A 22,010-nucleotide genomic window follows, 5' to 3' on the forward strand; every position below is an offset into this window, starting at 1 on the left:
TATTCCTATATATCTTTCAGGACATAAGGTTTGTTCTGTACATTTTAGGTCATAGGCTCTATCATAATTCCCCTTTATTTTTTGTTTATTACCCCCAAAAGGTAAAAGAAATGCTAACCTTCCAGCAGTCATGTCCATGAAATTCAGGTGAGGAGAGGAGAGAGGCAGCAGGGGAATTTTCCAGCACTCATATTTCGGAAAACTCCCCAATGGATGTTGAAAACCACCTCTTCAAAGCCCACCCTGTGCTCAGAGCAACGGCTTTACATATTAGGTAAATGATAAAACGTTCTCCCCACTTGTTTTCCACAAGTTTCATTGGGGGCTGGCTGTGATCACCTGTGACAGCAATACTGATTCCCAATATAGTTTCAAAATTATGCCAGAAAAGTAGTGCAATATTTTTTTCCTCAACCTTGGCTGCACCTTAAAATAAATTAGAGAATAAACAAAGAAAAAATATTGTGCTCAAGTTGATTGAATCAAAATCTTGGAGATAGGCATTGGTTCTCCTGTGCTGTTTTTTGTTTGTTTGTTTTTTGTTTTTCGTTTTCTTTTCTTTCTTTTTTCTTTTTTTTTTTTTTTTTTTTTTTGAAGCTCTTCAGGTGATTCAAAAGCACAGTGAGTGTTGGGAACCATTAACAGGGTAAGGGTCTCAAGCCTGGTGCTAAGGTGGTAATTGGAATATATTTTTTCAAGTTTCTGCCCATTTTGGGAGCAAAGGAATTAACTGCTCTTTTATTTCAGACTACCTTTTTTTTGAGGACTATTTGTATAGTGAACAGCGCTGAGATTGCTGAGAGTAGGTTTGTTTACTGTCTAATATAATAAAGACAATGCCTCCCTCTGGGTCAAAGGTTGGGCAAATCACAAAAGATACAGATTTTCTAAGCTCAGAGTTCCCCTGCTGTGATAAAAACCCACTGCATTTATAGCATCCAGCTGGCCTTTATTGAAGAACCCTGTGGGGATAAGGTTTCAGGGAACTGGTGAAAAAAAATGATAATACTCTGGCTACTGTTATTGTTGTAAATAATAAACTGTTCTCTGTCTTTGAGTCAAGAATCTTGTCTCTTCTACCAGTATTCATAAAATGTGGAGGCTAATTTGTTAGCTTGCAAGTTGGGTAAAATCTCAGACCCTTTGCAGTTTTTGACAGAAAGTTCCAGTTTCTCCATAACCACATCCACTCTTCATATCATCTCGGCCATTCTAAGACATATGGTTTTAATTCACATTTCCCTAATAACTAAAGATACAAGGCATATTTTCCTGTGCTTATTGCCATCTATATATTTTCTTTGGTAATGTGTATCTTCAGATCGTTGGCCCCATTTTACAATGGATTGTTTGTTTTCTTGTTATTGAGTTTTAAGATTTATATATTTTGGAAGCAAGTCCTTTGTCAGATACGTAATGTGCAAATACTTTCTCCCAGTCTGTGGCTTGTGTTTCCATTTTCTTAATGATGCCTTTCAAAGAACAGAAGTTTTTTTATGTTGACGAAGTCATAGTTATCAATGTTTTACTTTATGCATCATATTTTTTTTTTGACGGAGTCTCGCTTTTTTGCCAGGCTGGAGTGCAGTGGCGTGATCTCTGTTCACTGCAACCTCCACCTCCCGGGTTCAAGCGATTCTCCTGCCTCAGCCTCCCGAGTAGCTGGGACTACAGGCGCGTGCCACCACACCCAGCTAATTTTTGTATTCTTAGTAGAGATGGGGGTTTCACCATGTTGGCCAGGATGGTCTCGATCTCTTGACCTCGTGATCTGCTCACCTCGGCCTCCCAAAGTGCTGGGATTACAGGCGTGAGCCACTGCGCCCGGCCTACGTATCATACTTTAATCTAAGTAACCTTTTCCTAAGTCAAAATCACAAAGATTCATCTAGAAATATATTTTTAGCTTTTATATTTAGAACTATGAATCATTTTAAGTTTTATACAGGCCAAAGTTCTTTTATTTCTGCATATGAATATTGCAGAATTGAATATTTCATATGAACATTGATTAACCACCATGCATTGAAAGGATAATGCTTTTCCTCCTGAATTACCTTGTTAACAATGAAAAAAATTGATTGTACATGGGTTTATTCTGGACTCAATGGTGTTTTATTCATCTTTATATCTGCTTTTATGCTACTTGCACATTGTCTTGATCAATGTAACTTTGTGACAAGTTTTGAAATCAAATAGCTAAATTTTCAATTTTTTTCTTCTTTTTCAAAATTGTTTTGCATATTCTAGGTCCTTCGCACAGTTATGTTAGGCCAGTTCAGGATGGCAGGTTGGAGTTAAAGTATAAATTATGTTCAAAAGGGCTGAACAAAATGAGAAGTCACAGAGTTTGGACATTAAGACAGGGAACATGTGTACGTAAATCTGGTTTGCACAGGGTCAGTAAGTTATTTTCCATTTGTGGTATCAATTAATGGGAATCTGGTTTTATTGTCTGACCATTCCATGTCCTCTTCCATTCTGATATTTTTGGTTGTTCTAGTAAATTAACTACTGTCATTCGGTCTTATCAACAACTGCTAATTTCTTCTTTTATTTCATGTTTTCTTGAAGGTTCTGTTATGCACTACATGCAAAAGATTGAGTCAGTCTCAGAGATTTGTTGAAAGGACTATACCAGGTAATCTTTCCTAAAATAACCTGTAACTGTAACTCATGGTTACAGGTTTGGGAGTTAATGTGAACATTGCTCAGACAACATTTAGACTCCACCAGAGGACTGGATTACGATTTCCAGGAATCATTTTAGTCCAGATGCAAGGTTCAAGAAAACAGATCCAGAAGAACAGAAATTAATTACATAGAATCAAATACATTAGTAAAGCATATTTAATTGTGGTTATTTCTTTTGGCATGCTATTGGTATTATTTTTATAAATCTATTTTATGAAGCCTTTTTAAGGAAATCTTTCCTTTTATGATTAATTTATCTCTAACCCTTAATTCAGTAGATTATAGTTTTGCAATTTGAAATGAAACTTTTTAAAAATGATATCTGATTCTCAGAGACCTCTCCAAATTCAGAAACAGATGACTGTACTGAGCCTTTTTATTCACGGCAACACATTTATTTCATAGGTTCAATAAGAATCCATCCTTCCTTTTACCGGGACAAATTGACAGTACCACTCAGGTCATATTATAGAATTACACTTGATCATAACTCTCTGGAGCTCATCATTAAAAAGATAAGTATTTAAATTCACATATGGAGCAAATACCCAGAGCATCCTCACACCAAACTGGACTGTCACCTATGATATGACTTAACAAAGTCCCAGTCTTGCAAGTGATAAGGAAAGTCACTTCCTAGCCAGGAATCTAAGAATATTTGAGTGATTGCAAAGAGAAAATTCACTCAAATTTATAGGCACTGCAATAAATCTTGTATAAAGAGACTTTTGTTTTTTGTTTTCTAGACTCAAAATAAAAACCGCAAAAAAGAGAAATTTAAAAGTCTAACCCTGTTTTCCTTCTGAAATATTCAGACCATAGTTAATTTTCTAATAGCAATTTGTTCAACCCTATATGCCCTATGAGGCTTATATTAATTAATACTTCTCAAGGTACGTATGTAAATAATCAGGTTAAAATATTATGAAACTAGCCAGCTTTGTGATTTGGAACAACCTTTAGAAATTACTTATGATCATTATAAGGGGACACTTAAGAAAAATTATCCAAAATTTGGAAATAAGGCAAAGGGAGAGCAGCATATCCTTTTAATGTCAAATTCAAACATTGATCAACTCAAGAAGTAGTCCTTTATCTAGGGAAATCAATAATTCTATTGCTATGTTTAAAGAATTATCTAATATTGATTAAAGACTCAAACTATGTAATTTTACATGTTAACTTGTGTAATTTTGTCTGGTATTTCCTTTCAGTAGAAAATATAATCCCAGAAATTATGGTTTTATTGCTTTATAGGATATTAACAAGTTTTGTGTCTCACTGGCATGCTCACTCAGTATTATTTTTCCAGTGAGAATATAATTCCTGTTTATTTGAACCAGCTTAGTCTTCCTGATAGTTATCTCATTAATGAGCTGAATAAATTTTGACAGGTGTTCATCTGCTATTTTATGATAATCATATATATATATGTAAATATATATATTTAAGAGATAGAGTCTTAAAATGTTGTCAAGGACTATGCTGGAGTATAACAGCTATCCACAGGCGTGATCATGGTGTGCTACATCCTCAAACTCCTAGGCTTAAGCAGTTCTTCTGCCTCAGTCTCCTGAATAGCTGGGACTACAGGTGCAGGCCACCATATATGCACTTGCATTCAATCTGTCGCAATATGTTGTTTTGGTTGAAGTATTTGAAGACATTCCTGCTTCACACAGATATGTAGTTGGGGAAATAATAATTATTTTTACAATAGTCTTTTCAGTTAATTAGTCTAATTTTTAATGATAGCTGTGTTTAGCAGCCAGTTTGCAAAATTCCATGCTTACCAGGCTCACACCTTCCTCAATAACACATTTCTTAGTGCCTTGAGAAGGAAGTATCCTCAACTGCCCCACTTTAAGGTAAAGTAAAAAGGGGCTGGGCAGATTCATTCCAACATTTCTATTTTTTGGGGTGTTTGGACTTCATCCTTTAGAGAATGCCAGCAAAGTTCAGGCATTTCCACTTTTTAAAACATAGGTTATTGGTGAGTCCACACTTCAATTAGTCAACTTATCAGGTTATTAATGTATTTTTACATGCGTTAGTCAAAATATTAAATTCCATATTATGGATGAATGCATCCATGACAATGAGTTCAACACAATTGCACCTTACATTTTATCTTCCTTGGTATAATCCCTTAAAATCCATTCCCACACACATTCTCTTGTCAATACAGATTGGTGAAGTGCTGAAATTCTTGCACTACTTTTCATCCATTCTAGGTCTGGAAGAAATTATAGGTGCACCATGAGAAGAATGAGTTTGTGAGGCAAGTGTATGCATTCAAAGATTTTTTATACAGAAGAGATTTGTTTTTGTTTTTGTGTTTTTTTTTTCTTTTTTTACTATCTTCTATTTGACGAAATTGATGGTGGGACTGGGAAGAACATGAAAATTCTCAGCCTTATCTATGCTGCTCAAACGTCTCTGTCTTGTGGTTTAAAACTTCACCCCTTTTCCACTGATACTTTTCTATCAGCATAAGAGACCTAGAGATGTTGAGAATTTATTTGAATTAAAACTCCGCAATTGTCACAATCACACCTTGGACTTAGTTCTCTTCTATATCTTCTCTATGGCCATAGGAAATGAGAGGCTCATTCAAATCTGCACTTTAGGCTTTCTGATCATCCATGCCAGATATTTTAAATTTTCAATAGCACAATTTCTACATCTACACTCTCTGGTGTTATCAGAAGAAGCTGGGTGACACCAAAAAGTTTATAATTACTCTGTTAGCCATTGCAGCTAAGTTTCATAATCATTTAATATCCCAATCCCTCGGCCTGCTCATATATTTCATCCCATGACAAAAGCTGTAATCATTTGAGTAATAGTAATGTCACTACACATAATGAATTATCCATATCTCATTTCTTCCCAATACTCCTCAAATATTTAAGCAATTCATTTCCTAAATTTGAAGTTCTGTTTCCTGGGGCTGCTTCTGATTACAATTACTGTACCAATCAGGTTCCTGGCAGAAAGCAGATGACACAAATCAACTAGAGAAGAGGTTCATAAATAAACCATTTACACAGGTACAGACGAGGTACAGGGAAATCACAAGGATTGTGCTAAAACCTGATTACAGTAACATTTCCAGGTTCTTACTCCCCACTTCCCCATACACACACAGACTCTGCCTATGACTTTATTTTAGTGTTTCTCACAAAAAAATTAATTGGGGGGTAATCCAAGATTCTCCCTTGCCTACTGCATCCCACTTCAGTTAATTAAATACCAAGTCCCATCCATTTCACCTCTTAAATATACACCTAACATATCTTCTAAACACAGTGACCCCATGCAGTGTGGCATCATGGTTCGATGCTTACTGAGTGATAAGAATTTTAGTATAACATTCGTTGTATAATGTGTACACCGGAGCCTCAGAAGAAGTTGTGTAATAAGGAACTAAGTTGCATAGGTTCTATGTCATAATAAGAAGTTCATTTTTCTTTAAATTACAGCAACAGAAAAAAATAGGGGTAGCAGAGCCCTTTATATGTCCATAATATTTTTGTTTTTGCAGTTAAATGCTCAGCTTTAGAAAAAGCATTAATACATCAGCACAAAAGACATGGATTTTAATATGTAGCACATTCAGTTATAGCACTGCAAAGAGAATTAGGAAAGAAGTAACTATAAACATCCAGCTGCAGAGTTTAAGCAGTCTCATGCTGTGACTACAGAGAGTGCAAATTATATGTTCTCATCTCATTTTAGAAACCAAAACGCACTATATTAAAGCCTAATTTATGTTACAACCTGGGAATTATTAAGTTTAACACAATTTAGACAATGTATAGACTTACTGAATTCTTTATTTTGATTAGTATCACTGAATAAATGTTAAACTGCATTACATGAGATAGATAGCGTCAACACATACAAAGGTCTCCCTACCTGAACTACTGCACCATTTTTTTTTTTTTAAGAGACAGGGTTATACTCTGTCAACCAAGCTGGAATGCAGTGGTGTGATCCTAGCTTGCTGCAGCCTCAAACTCCTGGGTTCAAGTCATCCACTCACCTCAGCCTCCTGAGTAGCTAGGACTACAGGGGTGCACCACCATCCTTGGCTAATTTGATTGACTTTTTTTTTTTTTTTTTTTTTTTTTTAGTAGAGACACAGTCTTGCTATGTTGCCCAGGCTGGTCTTGCACTCCTTGCCTCAAGTGATTCTCCTATCTTGGCCTCCCAAAGTGCTGGAATGACAAGCATGAGCCACTGCACCCAGCTACTGCACCACTTATTGACAATAAGTTTCAAGACAAAGCATATCTGTAGTTCTCTCTGCTTATTTTGTATTACCTACATAATCTGTGTTGTAGTAATATTTATTAATATAAAGTGTGGGTGGCTGCATTACTTGCAAATTAAGTGTAACGTAAATTCATGGATCTTAGTCATTTTTGGTCATCTAAAAAGATCTACAAGGTATCATTTCATTATAATTCATTTTTAAAGATAAAATATGATAAAGAAGTAACTTTCTATGAGATCCCTATGAGAAAAACTAAGTAATATCTACGTGCATGATGTCCCACTCCTATATTTATTTATCCTGTTTTTCTTCACTCAACAACATCTCTCTGGCCCAATTTAATCCAAAAATGTAAGACATACTTATTTCTGAAGAATGATTTTCACTGTAGGATAGAACAGACAACTCTCTGAACACTTGAAACAACTTCACCATGTTAAACACCCTTCAATTGCTAGAAAAAAATAGACCATGGAATCTTCAGTTTTTATAAAGCAGTACAGAAGAAGACATTTGTAAAATAAGAATAAATGCTAGGTGGAAAGATCAATTTGCCTTTCTTTTCTAAGCCCCATAAAGAATTCTTCAGGCCAGACAGGCTTTAATAATTGTCTAGCTTTGGTTCAAAGAGCATATATCTAATAGAAAGAAAGAACAAATGTCCCTCATGTATTCCAAGGAAAGGATTCCTTTATAAATGTCAGAGTAATAGCTAGAGTTTTCTGCTATTCTGAAATTAATCATTGCAATGTTAATGGTTCTTTATGTGCACAGGAGGTGGGGAAAAGCAGAATTAACAAATACATAGTCCAGGGCCCCAATCTCCCATAACCTCTGTTTATCAAACCCACATTCTTGGATTCCTCAATACGGGTTTCCATGTTTTGTTTTGTTTTGTTTTGTTTTGTTTTTTAAAGTATAGGAACATAACTCAAAATGTTAATATCTAATGCTAATCTCTTTAAATGAAAAAATAAAATCATTTTCTGAAAGCATATTTCCTTCCTGAAAGATCTGAATAAAACGAAACCTTCTAGAGAACTAAAAGTTTCTAAGAGCATACTACAATATATCAGATATTATTGAAAAGAAATGTGGCAGCTAGTTTGCTTCAAGTTAATTAGGAAAATAAAATATGCTTCCTCTTAGAAATCATGGAAATTGTTGGAACTTTTTGATAACTTAATTAGGCACTTTCATATTTAAATAAATGTAAATAAGGAATTGGAAAATAATCATTTTTCTCTCACTGTCTTTCAGAACCATGCAATACTGTTTTTCTGCATTTCCTTTTCAGTAAAACCAATTATTTGGGCTATCCAGGGGAGTTTTTAAAAAAACTCAAAATGGAATACTTTGCAACATACACTTGATATATATTTATGATGATAGTTAATATGCTAAAGCTTCCCAAATACACATGTGATATAAATTTATTTAGAAATATTTGGCATAAAACAGAAAATTTTAAAGGAAAACTCATTAGAAAAATGTTTAAAGATTTATATACACAAATTTCATTACATTGTCTTTTTATTTTAGGATAGTCATAATTGAAAAGTCAAAATTTGGAATTAAAAGATTATGGCACAAAATTATAATAAATATTATTCAACTATGAATCACTAGAATGCTGATTTAGAATAGTTGAAGATGTAAAAACATGTTTTTAACATAGTAAGAATAACGGCCGGCCATGGTGGCTGACACCTGTAATCCCAGCACTTTGGGAGGCAGAGGCAGGTGGATCACCTGAGGTCAGGAGTTTAAGACCAGCCTTGCCAACATGGTGAAACTCTGTCTCTACTAAAAATACAAAAAAAAAAAAAATAATAATAATAGCCGGGTGTGGTGGCGGGCACCTGTAATCCCAACTACTTGGGAGGCTGAGGGCTGAGGCAGGACAATAGGTTGAACCCAGGGGGCAGAGGTTGCAGTGAGCTGAGATCGTGCCATTGCACTCCAGCCTGGGTAACAAAAGTGAGACTCTTCCTCCTCCAAAAAAAAAAAAAAAAAAGAAAGAAAGAAAGAAAAGAAAGAGAAAGAAAGAAAGAAAGAAAGAGTAAGAAACACTATACTGTTGGGAAGATGTATACCAATGCATTAATCATTCATAATTCTAAATCATTTTTCTTTTAAAAAAACTCCATTTCTGTGACACTAACATTTATATTTTTCTAAATATAATATTTATATACATATGCATCCTAAAAATATACTGCTATTCAGTTTATTCATTAGCAGAATTAATACTGTATAAAAATTTCTTGGTTATCAGATAACTGAATCATTTTGCATATACCTTTGATACTAGAAAACAAGATAAGTATCTATAGCTGTATTTTAGTTACAGTTTCTTTGGAAACATACACCAGTTTGGTAAGTTTTGAATATCTTTTTTTCATTTTTGCAATTGTGAAATGAATCACTGGCTTGAAAGAAACTTTTATTAATAGATAATGAATATCATTCCTATTTGGAAACCAAATGCTTGAATCGAGTAGGGTACTAAGTTGGAAAATTCTGTACACAAAAAACAAATATTGAGTAATTTAATTTGGATGCATACTATTCTATGCATGAAGTGTGTGGATCCTGGATTGCACATAAGTTAATTTATTAAATATGGTGAAGGGACACAAAGCATAATTTTCTCAACTGAAAAATGACAGCAATAATAGTATCTATCGGATAATTGTTAAGAGGATTAAATGAGACAATGCAGTATTGGACAATTTTAATATTACTATTTTATAATTTTCATGTTATTGTTCAACCAATCATAGGATTAAGCGGAATCATAGGGTTCATTGTGAGATTAAATGAGATGCTATTCACAAATCTCTTACACAGTGCCAGGTACTTATATGAATAACAATAAAAATAGTAATTTTACTTCCTAAATATGTATAGTACCAGATTAATAGTGTCTCAATATCTACATATTCCTCTAACATTATTTCTTTCATGATCCCAAATTACTAATTTGCTATTAATTGGTCTCAAAATGCCTATCTTTCATGTGAAAATATTTGGCAATTGTGTTATGAGAGGAAAAATAATATGCTTAACATTCAGCAAAGTACTTCCAAAGTCCAGAATGTCCAAACTCTTAGCTTATATTAGTATGAAAATATGTTTAGAAATCTACTTCTGAAAATGGGCTTTTTCAGTGAAAAATATCATTACCCTTTTTGTGGTGCCTGCATTAGTCTACTTAAAAAAGTATCTGCAATTAAACTGAGAGGAATATAAAGTTTAATTTGTATCATATACTTAAAATAATAATAATTATTATTATTTTGAGACTTGGTCTTGCTCTGTCGCCCTTGCTGGAGTGCACTGGCACTAACATATCTCACTGCAGCCTTGAACCCCTGGACTCAAGTGATTCTCCTGCCTACCATCTCACATGTAGGTGGGACCATAGGCACATACTACCAAACCTGGCTTGCTTATTGATTGATTGATTGATTGATTGTAGAGGTGGGATCTCACTTTTGTTGCCCAGGCTGGTCTCCAAACTCCTGGGCTTTGAACAAGTGATCCTCCCACCTCCACCTCCCAAAGTGCTGGGATTATAGGCATGAGCCACCATGCCCAGCCAAAATATTATTTTTTGAGTAACATTAAGTGTTTAAAAAGTTTTCAGGAACAGGGAGACAAGGGTAAGTAATTAAAATATTGGGAGATATTATTTGTAAGGTATTCAACACTCTTAAGTGTCATTTGAGAATTTTTGTATTCTCCTTTAAGGGTTTTAATTGCCACTGATTGAACAAGTTTATATCCTGTGACAACGACAACTCTGCGTGATTTTCAATTTAGCAATATAAAAATGATATTAAAGATTATTACTACTGCCTCTCTGGGGCATAAAGAAAATATTATTTATATGAAATATAATGTAATTAAGACCTATAATATTACAGAGAAATAATTGCAATTGCAGGTAATTACAGGTGTTTTATGTTGACACATATAGGCTTTTTTCTAAAGCAGTTATTATTTTTGGCCTTTAATCCAACACAAATCTTATCAGCAAAGCTGCCAAATCCATCCATGACACATTTGGTGGAAAACTTTTTCTAACTGACTGTACTTCATTGCAAACAATATAAAATTGATGTATAACATATCAGAGTTAATATAATAAACAATAATAGCTAACATGTATGGGCATTTACTATGTGCCAGTTGCTGTTCTAAGTGCATTGCATGAAATACTGTATTCAACCACTTAAGTTCTTATGATGTACATATTATTTTAGGTCTACAATTTCTTACCTATTATTCTGAAAGCCAAAAACTTCTGAAAACTTTGTTTCATTTATTCTCACACAGGTAGAAATCTGACTTGGATTGATATGAAGCTATTTATATTCTTGAATTATGTCTCTTAGTTTGAATATTTATTTATTTTGCTGCAGCAATTTTAATATGCCTGAGACTCTGCTGTGACTGTTATGTAAATGTATGGTATCCACTGAACTATTTTTTAAAATCCTAAATATCCAGAATTCTGAAATACCCCCAGACTCCAGAGTTTTGGGAAAAAATATTATGAACCTATATCATGCTCATTTTACAGATGGGTAAACTGGGGCACAGAAAAGGTAAATGATTTTGCAAAATTGCACTGCCAGTAAGCAGTTGAAATGTGATGTATTTCCGTGTAAACATTTAATATGGTTTTAAATGTTTCTTCCATCTGCCTTCCCTTTTTCCTTTACTACAGAATCTCAGAAATGGAATGCTAGATGCACACCTGTAGATGAATGTCATTTTAAGAAGGAAAAACTACCTATAGGGTACTATACTTACTAACTAGGTGACAAAATAATCTATATACCAGATCCCCGTGACTCACTAGCTATATAACAAACTTACACGTGTACCCCTGAACCTAAAAGTTAAAAAAAAAAAGAACAGCTTACTGCTCCCAATATTGCTAGCTTAAAAAAATAAAAAGTCATTTGTCTTGAGATCACATTGGTCAGCCCAGATGAGTCAGTTGAAGCTGGGACATTAATTAATTTGAATGTGTATGTGTGTCACGGTTGCGCCGACAGGGTGCCAAGTGCTGTGCCAGTTTCTACTGTTCAAAAACCCCACTGTGAATTACTATATAATAATCAGTCTGAAATCTGGAATTACAGAACAAGCAAAACCTTCAACGGGCTTAACGACATCTGTCTTGATTGAAATTTCACAGATGGAATTTCTAGAGATATCTATATAGCAGCTTGGGATGGGAGTTAGGAAACTGAGTTTCCGTTTCTAGCTCAGAAACCAGATTATTATGTGACCTTGAATAAATAACTAAGAAGTATTTTACTTCATCTCTCTCCATTTATAAATTCTAAATTACATTTAGAATTCTGTTACCATGAATTCTAAATGAAAGAAATATATATGAGTTTAGTTAATTGAGCCACTTTTAGGAAGGCCTTAGAGTAGTATTTATTATTACTTCAGTGTCTAACCTTGAAGCTCTATGTCCCAGTTTCACTGTGTCAGAAGCCAAACTCAGATTTGTCATTTCTGCAGTGTATTCCAAGATAAAACGTTTAAGCTAGTTCTCAAAAAGTCTTTAATAGGTTTTTTTAAAAGTGACAACTGAGTAATAATTTTGTAATCACAACTCTAAACATAGATTCTATCCTTAGCCAAACTGTAAATATGTAAGTTAATAATTCAAACATATTTGTTCCTATCATACTCTACATAAATCATTAATAATGTTTCTCAATTTCAGTAAGTATTGGAACAGCAGAATACTGCATACTGATAAACTATTTCAACCAACAGCAAAGAAAAATTCTCACTTTTCATATTAGATTAGTGGTTTCTAATTTCCTAGAACAGTACATACATCTTACTGGTAAAATTTCTATGTATACAAAAATGTTGTAGGCATGACTCATCTGAGTGGTCCACTTTTTAGGCTACTAATGTAAAAATATCCCTATAAAATTGAAGAATGCAGATAAGACTTCAGAATTGATGATAGAGCATATACTCTTTAAAGAATATATGAATGTCCATAATTACAGATCATAATTATTCATATTGCAGAATACATCTCAAAAATTTTTAAGTGGCTAGCCATGGGTTATTGTAAATTGTAAGCCTCTTTTCTCTGATTCAAAACTTTGATTTTCTTCTTACTCTATTAATAAAACATACCAAAAATAAATTTGCCTAGAAATGCAGTGTGGGAGTAAGAATGTAACGAATGAATTTACCAGTAGTTTATCATGTTTAACTAGGGAAAACAGTCATTGTGAATGTTTATAACTTAAGATGATACATTAGTGCCAACTTGTACATAGATGAGGACAAAAGAAATCCAAAATACCATTTTCAACATGCAAGCATAAAATGCTAGTCACACAAAAATGCCAATGCTTTTAAAATAAATTCACGTTTTAATCTACATTTAAAAGCATAAAAATTAACCTTCAAAATGTATAGCCACAGTGACTCAAGTAGAATTTCCAAAAGATTTTTTCTTAAGGATGGCAAGAGGGAATGAATGGTATTAAAGATGCACTTGACTTTCTCCACTGCTGTGAACAGATAATTTGAGGCCTACTCAGGTGTAAATCTAATAAACTCAATACTTTTTAACCCAAGCAAGTTTCCTCTTTTTGTTTTTCTATTCCTGTTGTAAAATTTTATACATAATACATAAAACATATATATTATGTGTATGTGTGTGTATATATGTATATATGTGTATATGTATATATACATATATATGTATATATGTATATGTATGCATGTGTGTATATATATACCTATACACACATATATATATGTATGCATATGTATATAATATTGGAGGCTCCCACAAAAGAAACTTAGAGAAGGAGAAATAGAGTAGATCCTCTATATCCCCAAGATCCTGAACCATCTCTGTTCTGTATTAGTAAAGTTTCTCAGTGATGTTCTGGGGATGGCTATATCTGAGTTTGTGGATTAAGTAAATACTGAGATGGTTGGATTGTTTGTGTGGGGTATTTTATACTATCTAAGCTCCTCTGCTGTGTGAGTTCCCTAATTTGGGATTATAGCATTTGGCTGACTCTGCTTTGTAGGTGATGTGTCCAAGGCGTCAAACTTCATCAGTTCCTTCCTGTAGTTTTTCCTCTATCCCAGAGGAGAAGATTTGACCATAAGGAATTCAGTCAACTCTAGGATATATCATCATTTAAATGTCACCATATATCAGAAGTTCAGCCATGGAGTTGTTTCATTGAGATAATAATTTTCTGAAACGTATACAGCGACATTGTATTGCTATAAACAAAACAAGTCGAAATTTTCCTTGAACTAATGAACCCACCTGGCCAGTGATGAACTATTTTTGATGCACAAAATATTTCCTTGCCATCTCTAATAGATCCTGTCAATCTGCAAGACTGACATAAGGAAGGCTAAATGACTAAGCCTAATCAGTTAGCAGGTAATAGCCAACAAGCTCCAGTTCCACAAACCCAATTGGAATAGGGAGGAAGGAGTTACTTACAAACCAATCTTTATGACTTGCACTAAAGACTTTTTGTCTTATTTCCCTTTATTACTTGGATATTTTTCGTTTCTCAAATATTGCTGAAACTGACATATTTGTGATGAGAACTATTGTTTTTAGCCCCTGAAACTGAGTTATAACAAAGGTTGTCCCCATTCAGACCACATGACTTGTGTAATTTTCAATCAGGTAAATTGGGCCTCTTCAGAGAATCACAAGAAAGGTTTCACAAACCTCAAGTGGATTATGACCACTGGGGACTAGAGCCATCACAGATGTGGAATAACTGGAATTACAAGGGACTGGTAGTATGGAGATATTCTGTGTATGAAAAACAAAGTTTTCGTATACACAGTCATTTTTGCAATACAAATGCACAGGCTGTCACTATGTATTCTGAATATACAGTACTAAGAACTGAATGTGGTTAAGTGCTGAGAAAAAAAGAATGATCTCATGATATTTAGGCTAAATCACCAAAGAATGCCAGAATAATAATTATTAAAAGGGAAAGGTTTCCTAAGGAATTCATTCTGCTGTGTTTTATTTTGTTGTCTCAGGGACAGAAGATGATACCACTGTCATCTCCTTGGTTCAGGGTTATTGGGCAGGATGACTGTCTCTTAAAGTTGTCTGCTTCTGAAGGCTTTTGATGTAGCCTCAGTTTAATATCTCATGTGAAAGAAACCTACTGATTTGGGTTGGCAGTTGTTTCCACAGTGACACAGAAGAAACAAAAACGGCGTCCCAGCAATGTTGTAAAGCATTTTTACATTGATGTGTTATGCATTGTGTATCCTCAAAAAAATACGTTGGAGTTATATCTTCCAGGACCTCAGAATGTTACTTCATTTGGAGATAGAATCTTTATATATGAAATCAAATTAAAATGCAGTAATTAGGGTAGACCCTAATTCAATGACTGGTGTCCTAATAAAAAAGAAAATTTGGGCACAGAGACATACACACAGGAAGAATAACATGTGAAGACTGGAGTTATGATGCCATAAGCCAAAGGAATTACCAGAGCCAGAAGAGAATCCTGGAACCAATCTTTCCCTGTGATGCATCTTCAAAGGGAGCATGGCCCTCCTTACACTTTGATTTTGGGTTTCGGACTTTTGGCTTCCAGAACAGTAAGACAATACATTTTTGTGTTTTAAGACACTGACCTTGTAGTACTTTGTTATTGTAGCCCTAGGGGACTGATACAATATGTCTTCTAAATGACATACTTCTTGGGTTGGAGGTCATGCAAAATTTTGAGTTGTTTCCTTTGAAGAGGTAGCTCATCCCTGCTGTGCATAAGACTGAATAAAGGAGGTTAGTTTCTGACACCATCTAGGTAGGTCTGCATGCATCAGTAAAGTTTTTCCTAGTGGTAGAAGGTGTCTTGTAATGATCTTATAGAAAGTCCATGGGAGCTCTGAGGAGACGACTACATGGTTATTAATGACAGTGGGAAAACGTAGACCTGGGAAAATTAAATATTTACGAAAATTTGGACAGTGTCATCTTCAGTGTCTCCTTTACTCATTCTACTTCTCTTTAAGACTGGGGTAATGCTAACAGTGAATTTTCTGGGTTAGTGGAAAGATCTAACAGAGTTTCTTTATGCTTATTCTCATGAAATGAGTATTTCCATTTGGGAATGTATGGTTTAATATTTTAACAACTGTGACAGTGTTAGCTCTTCGGCAAGGAAAAGCATCTATCCAGCCAGAAATTTTTACCAACAATAACTAATGTGTATACATAGCCTAAAGATTTAGCCAGTTGTATAAAGCCCATCTGTAAATCCTCAAGAGTCTTGAGTAGAGGAACTGAACCATGCCTCACCTTAACAGATGTACCTGGATTATGCTTGTTATCTACCATTACTTATTTAATGCAAAAGTAGTTTTTTTTAATTCTATAACGTGAACAATCATAGAATAATCTGACCTGGGTTCATTGGTGGGATTGTGGTGCTATAGGGCACTAAATCCCAAAATTGCCAAAATCTATCTTTATGGAAAGGGGAGCCCCAACTTTGCCTTTCAGAAGGTTGAGCTAATCACTGTAAGTCAACCATAGCCAGTTTAAATTGAGACTATACTTCTTTTGAAAGTTTGGTGGAGAGAGATGTCCATTTTAAAGCATCCCTTTTAGCTGCGATGTGAAAAGCAGCTCATTTAGCATGTAACCTTGCAAGACCATTGCCCTCAGATTTTGATCTGCGTATGCACTTCTATCTTAATAACTAGGATCTCCTTGTGAGTTTTTAATCACTTTCACTAAAACATTAATATTTTTCCACTGGTAGTCAAAATATCTTAAGAGGTCATAAATCCTTCCAGTTTTCATAACATTCCAAAATCATGAACAATTCTTAAAAGCACATCTGTTCTCTTTTTGTCTTTTGCCACAATACAAGCTTTAGTCACAGCTATTAATTCAGCTACCTGGGAAGATAGAATACAATGTAATGAGCTGCTTTAATGGCCGCATTTTCAGTGGATACAGAAAGAAGAGGATGCCATTGTCATTTTTTTAAAGTAAAAACCCATCTATAAACTATATTAAATCAGAATTAACTAAAAAGGTGTTTGTAAGGTCTGACCTGGGTATGCTTAATTCCTGAGTTATTGCTATAGTCATGTTTTCCCTTCATCTTGAAGAATTCCAGTTATAAGAGTACAGTTTGTACAATGGTAAATAGTGATGCACAAAGAATAAAACAGCTTCATGAATGTAAAAGTTGTTGATAGAGAAATGTCGAGTGTTGCCTAGAAGTAACAGTGATTGCCCAGTACATGCAAACCACAGAGTTAATGAAAAGTAAATGCCACATTGGCAGAAGCTTTCACCAGTTTGGCAGCTGCTGCCACCTCCTGCAAACATGAAAATTGGGTTAGATCTTAGTTACCAAACCAAGGGATATGCTAAGAGAGACAATAAACAGCCTTCTCTTGAGTTAATATTCCCAATGCATCATCTTGTCTTTCTTGAACAAAAGAGAGAAGGTTTTTAGATGATTTAGGGATACCCAAAGTGGGATGCTGTTAAAGAGAAGAATTCAAAGATGAGAAAGCTTCTTCTACTTTTATATCACATGAGAAAGTCTCAGGAATTGTTGTCATAGTAAGTTCATAAGAAGACTGAGCAACTTTTAAAAAAATAGGTATTTATTGCTTGCAATAACCAGTCAATTCTAAAAATTTTTTCATTGTCTTTTAATTTAGAGCTTTAGTAAAATGGAATTTTCTTTGTTTTGGAGTACGAAAAATACCCATGTACTGACAGATCATGACTCAAATAATTTGTTCAGTTTCTTGGCAAAATCACTTCTCTCTAGATTCCTTATGCCCCTTTTCAGCTAATCTTGAAAAGAAATATGGAGTCTCTGTGAAATACTTAGATCAAGAGGGCACTGCAAAATATCATCTACATATTGTGTGAGAATGGACCCTCAAAGAAAAGTCATTTTGTTTAGATTGAAAACAAATTGATGAGGAGTCCATAAATCCAATATGTGGTATAGTAGACCCCTCTTATCAGTGGGACATATGTTTCAAGACCCCTAGAGGATGCATAAAACCATGGATAGAACCAAACTCTATATACATATTATTATTATTTTTTGATCTAATAACCCAGATGGCTACTAAGTGCCTAAGACAGATAGCATACACTGCTGGGATATGCTGGATATGATTCACATTTCAGGGAGGACAGAATGAGATGGTGTGAGATTTCATCATGTTACAACAACATACAATTTAAAACTTAGGAATCTGGAATTTTCCATTTAATATTTTTGGATTGCAGTTGGCCACACGTAACTGAAACTTTGAAAAGCAAAACCAGGGATGCAGAGGGTTGGGTGGGGGGTGGAGCAACTACGGTATATAGCCACATATGCTGTTAATTTTCCCACAAAAATAGTGAACGAATGTTAATTGTATCTACATGTGTACTAAAGAATGCTGCACATACATCTACCACTATGAAATAAATATTTACTTCTTCAGCAATTGGATGACAAGACAGATTCATACTGGCAACTACCAGGAATCTAGAAATCATAATTTTATTGCTTACCCTGAGTTCTTGAATAAATGGGTATCCTTTCCTGATAGGCTTCTTAAATGGCTATATGGGAAGATTGCAAGGACTGAGATATGGCTGTCCTTATTCTTATAAAGACTCAATAATAGATTTTATTCCTGTGATTTCTTCAGGTTTGTGTAGATATTGGAATGACGTTGGTGGGGGGTTATAAGGATTTATTTGAATCTTACTAGGTCAATTGCAAATATTTCTCTCATCAGTAGAATCTTTAGCCTGAAGACTAGAAGTAGTCTGATCTAACAGTGCACCAGGAGAGTCCAGCAGATGCAAAGGATCTGCTGTAATTTGGGTTGTTCCAATGTGCTGCCTTCTGGTGTACTTTAATTCCATAACACCATTACAGAGTAAGTCGCAATAAGTTAGTTGGAGCAATAAGTTAGTTGTAGTTAGTTTCACACAACTGAAACTGGGAAAAGGTACAAGTCTGGTAAAATCATAGCCTATCAGTGTTTGCTGGAGACATCCTCCCCAGTTACTTTATTGGTTCTCTGAAGAACAGACTGAGATAAAGTGGTGAAATTTAAGGTAGAAAATACAGCATGCATATCCTCTAGGAACTGGAAGGCCGACCCTGCAAATAGATAAAACACAGAGCAGACAATGGGGTGTTACTGAGGTCCTTAGAGGAGTGTCATTGTTGGACCACTAATTTGACTTCACGGGCTCCTTATCCGTTTTACCAGGAAGCTCCTTTTCCAGTACCCGGTCATTTTACAGATGTCGTATTTCCCAAAAATGTTAAATACCTAACTACCATGTATCTTAGTCATTCTACTCCTAGGTAGTTACCTAAGAGAAATTAAAGTGTATGCCCGTACAAGACTTATACACAAATGTTCATAGTAGCTTTATTTTTAAGAGCCAGGCCAGGTGTGGTGGCTCACACCTGTAATTCCAGCACTTTGGGAGGCCGAGGAGGGCTAATCACTTGAGGTCAGGAGTTCGTGACCAGCCTGGTCAACATCACAAAACCCCGTCTCCACTAAAAATACAAAAATTAGTCACGAGTGGTAGCATGCGTCTGTAATCTCAGCTACTTGAGAGGCTGAGGAAGGAGAATCATATGAACCCAGGCAGTGGAGGTTGCAGTGAGCTGAGAATGCACTGGTGCACTCCAGCCTGAGCAACAGAGTGAGACTGAGTCTCAAAAAAAAAAAAAAAAAAAAAAAAAAGAATGCCTATCATGCCTATCTACAGGTGAATGGATAAACAAATTGTCTATGTCCATACAATAGAACACTCAGCAATACAAAGGAGCAAACTTTTGATAAATCCAACAACATGGATGAATCTCCAAATAATTATGCTGACTTAAAGAGGCCCAGACAAAAAAGTTTATAGTATATGATCCTGATTATATAAAAATTTTGAAAATGCATACTAGTGACAGAGCAGATAAGTGGCTGCCTGGGATTGACTACAACAGGCCATGAGGAAACGTTAGGAAGTGATGGTGATAGGTAGTTGATCGCCGTGATGGTTTCATGAGCATATGCATGTGTCAAGAGTCACCAAATTGAACATTTTATGCATGCTCAGTCAATTATACCTCAATAAATCTTTTTGTAAAACCCAAGGTCATCAGGCCCATAAGTAGCATTTCCACCACAGGGCTCTCTATCAGCTCCATGGGTGATTCAATCAAGTGTTCTCAATGGGAATTATCCAAATACATAAAAAGCACCCAATGTTAATTTGCAGCAAAATGCAGATGTCCCACCTTTCAGTATAAATCTTTCCTCTTATCAAACTCCTGGGGAGAAAATTAAGTCTACATATTAAGTTACCTTTCAAGTTAATGTCCAAAGACCAAAATAATCAAAATCCAGAATCAAATTCTCTCATTGTAATAAGGTAAAAGTTTAATAAAATTAAAGCCCTTCCCAGTTTCTTATTGGATTCACTCACAGGCAGAAATGTTCTTAATGCCTCTCAGGATTCCTTCAGCAGCTGCAGCCTGGCTGTCTCTTTTTGGATATGGATACAACACATTCATTTGGCACTTCAGAAGTTAAATTAGTTCAACAACTCTATGGTGTGCCTCAACTTACAAAAGGTCTGGAGAGTCAATAAAACACCCAAGATAATTACAATACTTGCCTTATACCTACCAAATTTAAAAGGCAGTTATCCTGTACAAAATTATGCTCCCAAAACTCAGTAGTATTTATTGCCAAAGACTACATGTAGCAGAAACTCTATAGCAGGAACTCGTGAATCAGTACGAAGGAGGATAACCGGTGATGGCTTTAGCCTTATCAGAATGCCAGTCACATGAGCTGCACACTTAAACTAAGTTGGAAGAAATTTGTCAGCAACAAGTTAAACTTTTCACCATGCATTTAGCATGGTACTCTATCTTCTCTTTCAGAAAGTGACATCTGAAACACTGATGCTATGTTACCAAGTATAGAATTTGGAGTGGTCCAGTCCCAATCACCAAGTCAAAGGAGACCTGATCTTTTCCCAGTATGTTCAAATATCTTCAGATTCAAAATTTTCTTTTACACAGCATTTCAATGACTCTCAGAACAATTTAGACAATTTTGAGCTTTTCTAGAACTTTATATTGCAACCAAGGCACATGTCTTTAAAAGTAGCAAATACTGATACAGTCATTAACATCTAGCATAGCTATGAATATTTCTTCTTAGATCATTAAATCCTTGCCACGAATAAAATTGTTTTCTGGTGTCGAGTTAGCAGCATCTGATGAGTGAGGCCTTTGCTGCTCACACATGCATATTTAATGTAGGCCAAGGTCAAGCTGCAGTAGCCTCCATGAAACCACTTGCACATGCCAGTGCCTTTGTTGATGCCAGCACCACTACAGTAGCTTGCTAAGCCTCACCTTGGGCTGGCATCTGGTGAGGACATCCATGAGGCCAGCATTTGGGTGAGCCCCACTTCCAGATTCTCTGTCTTTGCTGAAGCCAATGTGTCTCCATCACCCTCACTCAAACTGCTTCATTGAGGCCTGCGCATATGTGCTTAAAGCCCAGTGTTGCACGCTGTCTCTATAGAAATTACCAATTTCTCTGGACAAAGATACTCTAAACTTTTAGGTCAAAATCCCATGTGCCTTAAGTCTTAAAGCCTCTTGCCAAAACTGCAACTAAAAGCCTACTTCACACTTACAAAGTCAAATTAATAGCCCTGATAGAAGCCTCTACAAACTACCAAGATCAAAGCTCCCTACGTATACATTAAGGTCTGAAACCAGAAACCATAAGCTATGGCCACAATTAAGCCTCTCTATTTCTATGTTGTGCTCCTTCAAATTTTATTCCTGTTTTATTTCTTGATGTACTAACCCATATAGCACAAATTTCTAGATATGTTTTCCAAAAATATCCATCCCCCTTCTAACATTTATCAATATAG

Source organism: Gorilla gorilla, chromosome 10 (genome assembly GCF_029281585.2).
Source record: "Gorilla gorilla gorilla isolate KB3781 chromosome 10, NHGRI_mGorGor1-v2.1_pri, whole genome shotgun sequence".
Taxonomy (NCBI): Eukaryota; Metazoa; Chordata; class Mammalia; order Primates; family Hominidae; genus Gorilla; species Gorilla gorilla.